We start from the raw sequence: 12,178 nt of genomic DNA on the forward strand, positions 1-12,178 counted from the left end.
TGAACAGAAAGAACTCTCTGGATTAAAAGAGGCCAGAGATTTGGTCTGTGCATGGACTCTCTCCTGCATCCTAATTTTTAGTGTGGGCATTTTTCTACTACTTTGCTTTGATCATTCTGATTAATCATCCTCAGTGTATCTCACCATAGTAAACTAATGGCTTTTTAAGTCCTGATACCCTGGTACATGGTCAGAGCCCCAAAGGGAGGTGAAACATCCCCTTAACAAACCACCCGCCTGGTCCCAACATGGGCGAGAACAGCCTCAACACAAACTAAAACCACTAAAAAGCTAAACCACTCCTGCCTCCCAGCCTCCAGTGTAGCTCTGGCACCTGGTACCCAGCAGGAGCTGTGATGGGAGCTTGAGCACCGTGCAGGGAGTGGGCATGTGGGGCTCAGGACTGCAGGAGGGCAGAGGGGATGGGGAGCTGCTGTGAAAATCTCCTTTTCTAATTCCTTGGTCCCAAAAGTTTTTCTGTCAACATTTGACACTGGAGAGGAGAATGGGGGGGGAATACTCTCTGGTTGCTTCAATTTATACTTCATGTGGGTCCTCTTACCTTAGTATGTGTTGTTTTATAAAATCATCAGGGTCTTTCCTTACACTCATTTGTAGTTTTTGATTCATTTCAGTTATCAACAGCTGGTAAGAAAGTGATTTCTTGCTGTATTTCAACTAAATATTTGGATGATTAGCTTTTGATTAGAGGTTCATTTTTAAACTTAGTTATTATCAGTTGTTAAAAAGAAGAACAGCTTTTAAAAGTTTTTTTAAAAGTTTTAGCTTTTTCCACGAGAAAGCATTTACATCAGGGGAAGGCATGAGCAGAGTGTGTCTGTTTGCTAAAAAGCTGCTTTGCATCAGACCCCAGGTATATTACACCAGTATGATGTTAGCGCCCAGGAAGAGTTTGCAAACCTGTTTATTTTTGTATGAAGCTGTTATCTGTCATAGCACAAGAAGGAAAACAGCAGCCTTGAAAAGACTTTTGTGCTGGATCAGCATGAGAGGGTTCTCTGTCAGCCTCCCACTGAGCATGTATGGAGCAGTGGCTGTGACATCAGGTTTGAGGGATTGTTCCAGATTCCTTTCTGAGACAAACAGCTGTGACTGGTGCCTGAGATGGTGATGGATGAGGCTACATGGCCCAGCTTGCCCTGTGATCTCCCCTGCTATTGCAGGACTGCCACCACCCCTCAAGGCTGGCTGCTGTGGAGACAAGGCAGAGCCTTTCTGAGCTGCTCAGACAGGTATGTAAAACAAGAATTAAAGAACGTGAGCTTTCCTCATTTTAACAAAATGAAAATACCAGAGCTATGGGTAAGTAGCTGAATTTCCTTTAACAAAAGGAAAATTTCCTTTAACACGTAGGGTTTTGCCTGATAAAACCCTTTTCCTCTTTGCTTTTCCCAAGGCTAATCTTGCAATCAGAATAGGGTTCTTCTTCCAGAAACAGTGAGCAAATCTCCTCATACTATATTTTCCAGTGAGGAAACAGGGATGAGCTGGTCCTGCTGGATGTGTGTGGGCTGTGGCTCTTTCACTGGCCCCATGGCAGTAGGGAGGGTGACAGTCTTGCTGCACTGACCCCTCATGCAGGATATGGCTGAAGGGCCCAGACAGGGTGAGTAGGACAGTATGTGGCATTTGGGGTCCTGGTGTGGGAGAGGCACCACTTCTGAGGAAAGTGAGGTGGGACCTGGAAACAGGGATACTTGTGCCCCTCGCTGTCCAGAGGGCTCGGCTGGTCTGGGGAGTTACTCGTGTTCTCATTCCCATAAGACACAGGCTGTTTGCTGTGAGATCACCTTCCTCCCCTGGACAAAGCAGCCCACAAACTCCAAAGGCTGCTCCACCACACCCAGTCCATCTAATCCCTGGTGATGATTACAGATGAGTCCCCAGCAGTTTCATCCTGTAGGACATTGTGTCCTCTGCTGCAGAGGGAGTCACAGGGTTCAGTATGTCTACAGTGAAGGTGCAATGATAAGAAATCTGTGTGATTTGTCCCCTCTAGTGATGGTCTGTCTATTACTGAGTCCCCTACGGCTGGCTCTGTGGCTCACATGCATGAGCACACAGACGCAGGATGGCTTCAGTAATATTAAGCTGACTGCAAGGAGTTAAGAAGGGTCCTTGTTGGGGTCTCCCCACCTGCCATGGAGCCCTGGGAGATAGGCCCTGGGGGGGAGACATGGGGTTTCCCTGCCCCTGGTCAGCCTCATTCCCCATTGGTTGGTTTGTGTTCCCCTGTGTGGGAAGGACCCTCAGGTACCGTGACCGGACGAGTTCCTGAGTAGGGCCCCGGCCACGCGGCTGGAGAAATAAACACCTCTGAAACATCTACCAAGAATCCGTCCATATATATTTCCTTTCCACAGGACTCCTGGTTTGGTATATGCGTGTTACAGCAATCCCCGCTGTAACAGGTCCTTGCTTAGAGTTCCACAGAAAGCAGTTAATTGCTACAACTTGTGAAGGGTTCTAGAGGCAAATGACTCTGAACATGTGACAGCTCGAGCTTAAGTACAGGGGTGTGGCTAACACCAGGAGCCAACGGGGGAATCAGAACTGGGGTACATTACCATAACCGAACACGGCATCCCTCACCATAACTGCTAAGTCTTTGGCACCACAGACTGTCTTACCAAGAACTCTCTCTGTCTCTTGTACCACAGGTCAATCGGCCGCCACAGTCTGTCCATTCCGACAGTGACACAACAGGTTATGCTGGTGGGGTCTATAGGTGGACAAATCAGGCTGCAGCCTGCTAAACAAGCTTTGCCATCATCATTGAGAGAGAGAGGTGATACATCCATCTTTTAGCAATGCCTAAAGTTAGGGTCTGGGCCAATTTTCATCATTTTTGTTTGATGATTTTTTTTCCCTTTTCTAATTTAATTTTCAACCATGAAATAGCTCATGGTTCCCAGAGACAGAAATTCTGCCACCTTGAATATTTAACCTGAAATATTAAAATAATCTTCTGGTTTAGCCCCTTTATACCTCAGGCAAAAATGGTTTTAATATGGTGTCCAACTAATTAGCTTGCTGAGACATGTTAATAATTAAGCTAATAATTACTACACCTTTGCAATGGACCTTGAGGTAACTTAAATGCAGGTAATTTGAATATAAAAATAATTATTTATGGAATCTTTTTATTAGAACATAATTATTTTTATATTTATATTCTTTCCCTATTTCAGATGATAAATATGAACCAAAACACATGGAAGTTCCATAACTATTGACCAGAGGGGAAAAGGGAAAATTGCCATGCTTCAGCATGGCTGACAGAGAAGTTTGGGAAAAAGGACTTTGCTGCCTGGTACAGATCTTTTTTGAGTTATACTGTTCTTGCCATTATTGGAAACAAAGCACACCCAACTTCCCACTTTATCCTCTTCTCCCCAGGTAGTGTTCATCCAAGATTGGACAGCAGGTTTGGGATGTGGATAATTGGCAAAATAAAATGAAAAAATTAATTCTGTTCCAAGTACAGAAAAAACCCCAAAACTTCAATCAAAAAACCAGCGAAAACCAAACTTCTACCAAAAAGCTATGTGGTTTTGCTCTTCATCATCACTTTCTGCATTCAGAGCCACATACACACTTTTAATGGACTTTTTCCAGCAGAAGGAATGGTGGAACCTTGGAACAAGCAATTTTTGCAGATGGGGACATAGGGACAGAGTCATTAAGTTGCTTCCCTAAACCTCAGTGTGACCCATTCTGTGTGGATGGCAGAGCTGGGCACCAAGTGAACACTGTTTCGGAGAGTTCTCTCACCCCTCCCAGCAACTGCAAGAAAAACACAAAAGTAAAAGGCTTCTTTCCATTTTGGAGCTGAGGGTCTTTCTTTCTGATCCCAGCACTCTGAGGTTACTGCACAGATGTGATTTATGCAGTAATTAAATCTGCAGAATAGGGTTAGGTGCCTAAATGCCTTTAAAAATGGTATTTAAAAGACGAGTCCTTGAGGCCCAACATTCCGAGGCACTGACTCCCACCAGTCCCCACAGAGGCCAGGGGAGCGCTTGGTGCTTAAGCCACAGCACGGCCCTGAGCCAGAGAGCTCAGTGCTGTGATCCCTGAATGGCCTCTCCCAATGTACAGCTATCTATTTCATGCTCATTTGTGTGACTTTGAAGCAGGAAGACATTGTGCGACAGTCCATCCCCTTGCTGAATAGCACCCTGAAAATTATTGCAGTAGATAGGTACGGCGAGACTGACAAAGGAAGTGCTTCTTAGGCCTGCCAGTGCCAGCTCCCTGATTGCTTGCTGTATTTGATCTGGCATTTGTCTGGCGTGACTCATTCCCTGCAGCCCCAGGAAAATGTGCTCTCTATCAGCACTTTAGAGGCTCTATTGCTCAGTGTTAGGAAACAGAAGGAAATTCCTTTCAAATGTGTTTCATCAAAATGGTGGGCTAAGTTTTCTTAAGATGTCAAGCCTGTTAAGAAAAGGGAGGAAAATGGCACAAGAGAAGAGAAATTTATGACCATAAGAGAAGAGAAATTTAATATGTAGGCTGCAAGGTGGTGAAAAGGTTGTATTTAAAAAGTAACATTTTTCTATATATAAAGTAACATTTTTCTATATATATATTTCTAAGTTTTCTTAAGATGTCAAGCCTGTTAAGAAAAGGGAGGAAAATGGCATACCTGTATGACCACAAGAGAAGAGAAACTTAATATGTAGGCTGCAAGGTGGTGAAAAGGTTGTATTTAAAAAGTAACATTTTTCCCCTATACCAGGGAAAAAGGGATTTCATGCTGGCTCTTCAGCAGACTGTCTTGCTCCCCACGTATTTCCTGCCAAGAAGTAAGTGGAAAATTTGCTCTTGACTTTAAAACCAGCACTGTGTGTGCTATGGTGACACTATTACCTATATTCTGTTACTCTATACTTACTCATGCAGGACCTGGCAGCCTGTGACAGGAGCTGGATGGTATGTGGACAGGAGCTGAACAGTGTGTAAAAAAGGATCCACCTACGCTGGGGGAGCTGAGTTCTCAAACACCATTTGCACCTGGTCTTGATGGATCAGGGTTGGACAAGGCAGCAGAGAAAACACCTGAAAGCCAAACTGGCCTAATGAACGCTCCTCATTATTCAAAAAAGATGTGGTTACATTTTATCATAAAAAAATGTGCATTATTTAAGCTGAACTAGACAAATGGTTCTACTTTAGATTTACAGTAGAGTGTGGCAAAGTAGAATTATAACTACCTTTTACCTCTCTTTGGACCTGGATGGTGCTGAGTATTCAGACCGTAAAAGGGTATGTCAGCAAAGACTCAGTGTGAACGTTATTTTGCCCATGTACCTGGGGAGCAGGGAGGAGATGATGGGGACATTTGTGCCAAATATACTCATTAAGCCCTTTTTTTGTTTTCAGGTGTTGCTAATTCAGGTACAAATCAGAACAGGGATGGGACAACTCAGCAGGTTTAAACAGCCCATGATGATGCAGTGGGGCAGGCTCTCTTACAGCATCCCCAGTATTTTCCCATATGATCATGAGCTAATCCTGTACTTCCTATCTTCCATTTACTCCAGTTCCTTTAAGGAATTGCTCTTCCCAGTCAAGCACAGAAGACTAGGCAATGGTTAGATGAAGCAGGCTTGACAGAAGATTTAGCTGATGAGGGATTTAGCAAGGAAGGAGATTTAGCAAGTTTCCCCTCTGTTGACCTCATTCCCAACTGATTTCTTTTCTCTGGAGCCAAGGCCCCACACAGGGCAGCTTCTCCTGCTGCTAGTCACCTCCCTGCAGATAATCTGACCTTTTCTTTCTCCAGTATTGATAACACTTAGAAAAAAATTATAGATTGGACAGCAAACAGTTTTTATTGACGGTTTAGAGATATCCCGTGAAAACAGGACTAGAGCAGTTCCAGGGAGTCTGGGCTGCTGCTGCTGAGGTGCTCCACTCCTTCCCAGGACAGAGGGGCATGGCTTCCCCAGCACTGTCACTGCAGAGTTGATGGGGGATGTCATCAGCACTACCCCTTGAACCAGGCAGGCAGAGAGGATTTCGGCTTAAGTCCCCAACATACGTGGACCAGAAATAATTTTGGTATTCTGCAGGTTAAATCAGAGTTCCTTTTTCCTTCTTCATGTGTCATGTTCTGATCAACACTCCTTTGTCTTGGTAGGCTATTCCTAATTTGTATAATAAAATCTGTTGTCTCCTTGGACAAGAAGTTTCTCTCTGAACTACATAGACGCCAATTGTTATTGAAATGCGTGACATTCATTTTGTGTGTTTGTTCCCAGGAAACAAAATGAGCAGATTTTTCATTTTGTTCCTGTGGTTTTGCTAAGCTAGCAGGCCATATTTTATCAACACCAGACCAGTAAGCATCCTCTCTTTTGAAAAATTTGAACAGAATTCCTGCTTTCCTCTGTGTAAATATGGGGGGAAAGGAGCAGGAACTGTGCATCTACTCTTTATAATGTCTCAGACAGTGAATTGCATCCTGAGAGGGGAGCAGTGAGATGATACACATTTTTACAGGTGGGAAAACTGAGGCATGGCTTAGTGGTAAAGCTGGAATAGAGATGAGATGGTACTCTGAAAGCTCTGCATTGCCATGTCATGCAGCCCCCTTCACAGTGCTTGCATTCACCTTCCTGCTCTGCTCTGTTGGGCCCAAAATGTTCCATTCTTAATATGGTTGTTATTGACTTGAGGCCCTGGTCTTCAGTGAAATGTGTGGTTTCTCTTACTGGGCCTCCTGCAGCAGGCACTGCCCGAGGTTGAACATGGACTCCGAAACTTGCGCCATATGAAGTTCTACAGAGCTGTGTCATTTTTCTTCAGTGCTGATGGGGCTCTTTGCTGGGGAGAGGAGTCCTGCCCCATTCTGCATCTGCTCAATGAAGTGTCAGCTATGCAATCCCAGTGGCCCCCAAGAATAGCCTCATTTTATGCTTTGGCCAATAGAGCATCTCTCTTTGGGAAGGACTGCTCCAGAGAATGGAAACCACAAGAAATCTGCAGTGGTGACTAAATGTGGGAAAACATTTGCTAGTGTCAGGGAGCTGACCCAAAACTTTGAACCCCTTTATTATCTCCCTGGGGAAAATAGGTCAGAAAACAGCGCAAGAACACCAAGTGGAAGGGTTTCCTCCTTAAATTTCTTGCTGGAGTAAGGCAAGGGCACATAGAGTCATGGATTTATATCTGCAAAGATCCAATAATCTCAGGCCTTTATGGGCCTCAGGCTGATATGGGACTGTATTTGCTGCATGCTGAGGGAGAGAGTTTGAGAGCAAGCAGATCTGTAGTCTGGCTTGCGAATTTGTTTCACCCCTGCAAGCATCTCCTCCCCTCATGCAGAACCTGATTTTGAAAGGTTCATATGGCTGCAGCAAATTTCAGTTTATAAATATATTAATTTTTGGGTTGTGCACTTTGTGCATCATTGCAGTGCTTCAAATGTTCTCTCAGCATGCTGTTCATTACTGAATCATGGAGAACATATAGTAAGAAGTATGTGGGCTAAGAAATATTTTGTTTTTGTAATGCTTGTCTTGAGTCTGTGCATCATTTAACTTACAGTCTACGTTTGAAGCATACAGGTTATAATAATGTTTGACATGGGTGTCAAATCTGTTCATCTAGCTAAAATGAATCCTATTTCTCTTCTACATTTGTCTTTATCAGTCCAAAACCATGGGAAGATTTCTGTCAAAAATGAAGGCAAGGAGGTTTCTTTCTTCAGAAAAGGACAAAATAGAGTATCAATGTATCTATTCTAAGGTCAAAAGTACACGAATAAATTCAGAGTTGTCATAATTTTGACAGCTGTGTTATCTTTCTTGTAACAAAAAAGAATTTTCAGAGAATTTTCTCTATTGCTTTCACAGAATATCTTGGAAAACAGGATACTAGAGGGATTTTAAAAAATATTGAAATCTTTCTTTTTCATGCCAATATGTCAAACTACTTTGAGAAAAAAAGAAAAAAAAAGAGAAGCAGTGAGCAATTCATGTATTAGGAACTGATTTTTAATTTTTGCTAACATTTCTGAAATCTACCTGTGCAAGTACATAGGTTATTATCTATCTCCACATTTATGCTTGGAAACATGAGTAAGAAAATGCTATATGTGATGTCAGTGGGAAAAAAGAAAGTGGAAGATGGAAAACTATTGTCAAAAATCTGGCCAGAAGCACCTGTTCAAGATATCTTTATAACAAAATATATGCTTTCTATTTTGTGATTTACACTTTTCAAACTACCTTGGAATGAAAAGAATGCTGTCAAAATATATAAAACAGAAATAAAAATTTCCAAGCAAATCTGTTGTTTAGAGTCCTACCCCAAAATACCAAATAATCAATGACTATCTAATCTTTAGAATCTTCTCATATTTTTGTGACTTCTGGTTATCTTTTTCATATTTTTATTAAGCTCAGCTAACAGACGCGTGAGGTTCACTGGCTGAACTGCCTGTCTGCAGACAGAGTTACCAGAGACGCTCCAGCCAAGCTCATACAGGCAGTAAAGGAGAATTTGTCTTGGCTTTAATCTGTACTGAGCTCTCTGGAATGTCAGATTGGAGCTGGCTGCAAAATGGAGAAAAATTTTCATTTTAAAATTGGCAAGATAAAAATTGTCACCATTTTCTTCCTCCCTTGCCCTCAAATTTCAGCAGTGGTAATGTGAGCAGAGGAATTGGCAAGTGGAGAAAATGTGTTTAGAGACAGAGACTTACTAAAATGTAGTCCTGGCTGCTTGCTTTTAAAGAGTGGAAGGATGGATTTATACAGGAGCTCCAAAAGACCCTATAACCACTCCTCTTTCTGTGGATGAGAGGAAATGCCAACAATCAGCTCCAGTACTTAAGTTAATGCTGACCTTGGCCAGCTGCAAATTATACAATTCTTCCCTTATAGTTCCTAATGCTGGGGAGATTATTGGTTTCTTATGAAGAAAAATGAACAATTTTTTTCCTCAATTTAAAGCTACAGCTTAATGCGAACACGGAATAGGGTTGCAGAGGCTTTCAAGCAAACAACCAGGGATAATGAAGTGACACAGTTAAATAAGGACATCTTTCCTGAAAGACAGGTAAGTACCTGTAGGTGCTTTAGCACTGCTCACTCTGATGCTGTCGCTGCTTTCAATGGGATTTGTTACACTAAGGGTAAGAGCTTTTGTAAATCATGTTCTATAAGTAGAGGCTGTTTCTTCCAGCCCCTGTTTCCCCAAGCCTCTTCCCCGTGGTCCCTCATCACTGAGATGAAAGCGATCTGAAGTTGCCCATTAATGTCATACCCTGCCAAAGCCCACAGACCTGAATGCAAGAGTGAAATACCAGTGGGGATAGTCCCAATGCAGTGTAAGGCTTCACAAAAGGAATAGAAGAGTTGAAACACCTGAACTCTGTTTTCCACTTGATTGTGAGCTCTAATATGGTCTTTGATAGGGAATTTTGGGGCTTTGGGTTCCATTCTGGAAACTTTCATGTGAACTCAGCAAAAGCAAGTCCTCACTGGGATAATTAGAATCTTCTGGGACACAGACTATAATTCCTAATTAGTGTCAGTGGAACTGGTACATGAAAACTGAGGTCATAGTCTATTTCCAAGAGGTTTTTCATATCAAGGAAAATTAATTTTTCAGTGCCAAATAGAAAGAACGCCAGGCGTTAGAAATCAAGGAGAGATTCTTGACCAAAATGTCAACTATCCAAATATGGCAGATATAACTATGGCCTATTTGAAAGAACCCTCTTGTATAGGATTACATTGAGAAATCAGCAAATCCCAAAATCGATTAAGTTTACAAATGTAGCTGGGCAGGATCAGTTGCCCACCTAAACTTATTTTCTTCATTTGAGGCTTTAAATATTTATCCATGAAAAACTCAAAAGTACAGTGCCAGGACTACACTCAGTTCTGACACCTGAATGACAAATTATGAGTTCAGTGACACCTGTCCAGATATTTTTTCTTCTATAGATAGGCTCAGATGGATCTGGAAGGACATTAGTGAGCAAATCAGTAATTGATGGACAAGAATGAATAGAAACATGGCTCTTTGAATAAAACTCTGGCACTACAGAACTTCTGGATGAATCACAGTGGAATTTAAAGTGGAGTTTTGTTCATCTCTGCCTGGTTTGAGCATTCCAGACTCTGCTGCTTTTCTTGGACAAGAAGTCATTGCTCTATTTGTTCTGATATCACTAAGGGTAGTTGTTTGGAAGTGTTATGAGGAAGTGATATACAATCCAGCCCAGTTCCATTTTCACAAAATCTCTCTCCCTTGCGTTTTAATATTTTCACATAAATCACAGTATATTTTTGGAAGTTCTTTTTTTATACTGGATCTCTGTCTTGTGCTTCTTTAGGCAATTACAGTGCAAAGGACAAAGATTGGGAGTTTCCTTTCTGCTTTTCTGCCAACTCTGGATCAAGGATGCTTTCAATGACAGAAGGAGATGGCAAAATCAAAACTGTGTAAAAAACATATTTCTTCACCATGGCATAGAGGCCAGAAATACACAGATCTGTCACAATAAGGATTGAAACTATATAGGGCTAATAAAATACAGTGATACGAAATTGTAAAAGCTAACATTTTGGAACACATTTATCTTTATTTTTCCCTCCTGCATTTGAGCCAATCAAATATTGTTCAAGATTAGAAGACACTGGAGGCTGGAGGTGTATTAAAAACCATCTGCCAAGTCTGGGATGTGTTGTGCCTTCTGAAACATGGGACACCATCTCCTAACAGAAACTGAACTGATGGACTAGAGCACATGGGTTTCTGTTTTCCCATACTGATACGAAAAAAATAACGTCAGACATTTTTATGTCTGAAAAAATGTATGCATATGGTCCTGGAAAATTTACTTTATTCACTAATTTATGAACCTTAGAAGCTTGTCTTAGGAGCCCAAGCCCTAAAGTGAACTGAAGATGGACAACTTACCATAAAGCAGCAAAGGAAGTTAGCTTGCTTAATGACACTGCTGGCTGTTTAATTATGCAAAGGAGTTATCTTCTTCCCTTCACTGTTTGTAAAAATGAGCTTGCTACATTCAGATTTTAAGTGGCATATCCATAAATTTAAGTTTAATGCTGCTGTACAGAGGCTTTCCCAGATAATTCAAGAGCCTATCTCCTTGAAGTCATAGAGGCTGTCATTCTGACTAGACAGACTTTATGTTCTGTGTGTAATAGCAGAGATGGATGATATGTGCTGTGCTGAGAGTGCTCTCAAGCTTTGGGAAGATCTGTGTGGATATCTGATTTTGGCTTTTGATTCTTCCACTCTTTAAAATTCTTCCACTGGTACCAGAGGTCCAAGTGCAGCAATGTTACCTAACACCTGCTTCCTGCTCTGTTAAAACTAGTACAGATCAGCAAAATTTGATTTCAATAGAGTCACAGTGATTTATACTGCCTGGACTTTTTGCCCTGCTAAGGTGGAATTCAAGGCAATTCCTTGAAAAAGTGAGCTGAGCTCTTTTTATTTGTCTGAAATTTCATTTCTGTCTAATTTAGTTATCTATTAATTCCACAAGAATCCCAGCACCTATTAAAAGTCTGAATTGCCCCACTCAGTTTGATCAAAATTTCTCTGTCAGACACAAAGAGGTTGTTGCTCACCTCTTCAGAGTGGGCAGCATTGCATCAGTGAAGTGACTCTCCCAGTTCTACTTGGGACCCTCTGAGGTGAAGATACTAGGAACACTACTGGACTTGGAAAGGCATGGGAAAATACACATAGTAGTCAGCATCTGGAGGAGGGAACACTTATACAAACATAAATATTTGTTTCAGCACCCTCTTGTTAATGTTCACTACAGTGCAGAGGGATTTACTTGCTCAGCTTCCATCAAATATATATTAATGGAAGTTGCTTAGATAAATCCCTAAGCTTCTCTAGGAACAGCTCTTCTGTATTTATTACGCCTCTTGAATTTCAATGCCCCTCAAAGCTTAAGGAATGTCAGATTTTATTTTACGTCTCTGGTAGTTTCAGAAAGTGGTGATAACATCCTGGGAACATGACAAGTAGGACAAAGATTGTGCTCTTTATTAGACTGATCACATTACTTGCATATTAAGGGAGAATATTTCTGTTTCTCAGACTTCAGTATGTGCTGATGCAATATTTGTGTCAGCAGCTCTCTGCAACC

The 12,178-nt window shown here is 41.7% G+C and overlaps 1 long non-coding RNA gene across 1 annotated transcript; it reads left to right on the forward strand.

The window, feature by feature from the left end:
• The first annotated feature begins 1,063 nt into the window (after nucleotides 1-1,063).
• On the forward strand, nucleotides 1,064-8,198 carry LOC109145343. Its single transcript, XR_002046669.3, has 3 exons — nucleotides 1,064-1,253; nucleotides 4,766-4,832; nucleotides 4,930-8,198. It is a non-coding gene; the product is annotated as an uncharacterized LOC109145343 (long non-coding RNA).
• Nucleotides 8,199-12,178: the final 3,980 nt, after the last annotated feature.

The sequence above is a fragment of the Corvus cornix genome, chromosome 2 (assembly GCF_000738735.6).
Source record: "Corvus cornix cornix isolate S_Up_H32 chromosome 2, ASM73873v5, whole genome shotgun sequence".
Lineage (NCBI taxonomy): Eukaryota > Metazoa > Chordata > Aves > Passeriformes > Corvidae > Corvus > Corvus cornix.